We start from the raw sequence: 741 nt of genomic DNA, 5'->3' as shown, positions 1-741 counted from the left end.
GGACGAAATTAGGGTTCATCCTAAGGCTGACTAGGTATAAGAATACAAACTCTAACCGTACAAGGATCAAGAATGAAGCGGGGAATAGGGTAAGTCTTTCTCTTTTATTCCCGAAAAGAGCTACCTTGGCATTTGATTTGGGGGATTCAGAGAAACCACAGACCATCTAAATTGGGATGGACACAGGCTCAGTTTCAACTAGTCTCGCCCAGAATGTGAAATCCAAGTCCCACAACTGCAGTGTCACCTCACTCGATATAATCTACATAAAGTATTCCACTGTATACTGTTTACATGTAAAATGGCAGATTCCTCTGAAAGCACAGTTGAGACGTAGGAAGCTGTTCGGGCCAGAAAAAGGCAGCGATCCCTAGGTATGTCTATTTGCCATATAGATCTCGTAACTAACTAAATGATTGATTTGAAAGTCACATACAATGCTTCATGTGTTTCGTTTTGGTGGTGGTGTGGATAGTGGGTAAACGTAAAGTAAACAGTTGTTGAATAAAATAATGGGGGGGCTGGCTCTGAGCACTATGGGACTCAACTGCTGTGGTCAGAAGTCCCCTAGAACTTAGAACTACTTAAACCTAACTAACCTAAGGACAGCACACAACACCCAGCCATCACGAGGCAGAGAAAATCCCTGACCCCGCCGGGAATCGAACCCGGGAACCCGGGCGTGGGAAGCGAGAACGCTACCGCACGACCACGAGATGCGGGCTAATGGGGGGGGGGGGG

Source organism: Schistocerca cancellata, chromosome 7 (genome assembly GCF_023864275.1).
Source record: "Schistocerca cancellata isolate TAMUIC-IGC-003103 chromosome 7, iqSchCanc2.1, whole genome shotgun sequence".
NCBI classification, from domain to species: Eukaryota; Metazoa; Arthropoda; class Insecta; order Orthoptera; family Acrididae; genus Schistocerca; species Schistocerca cancellata.
Note: the sequence above shows the minus strand (reverse complement) of the source record.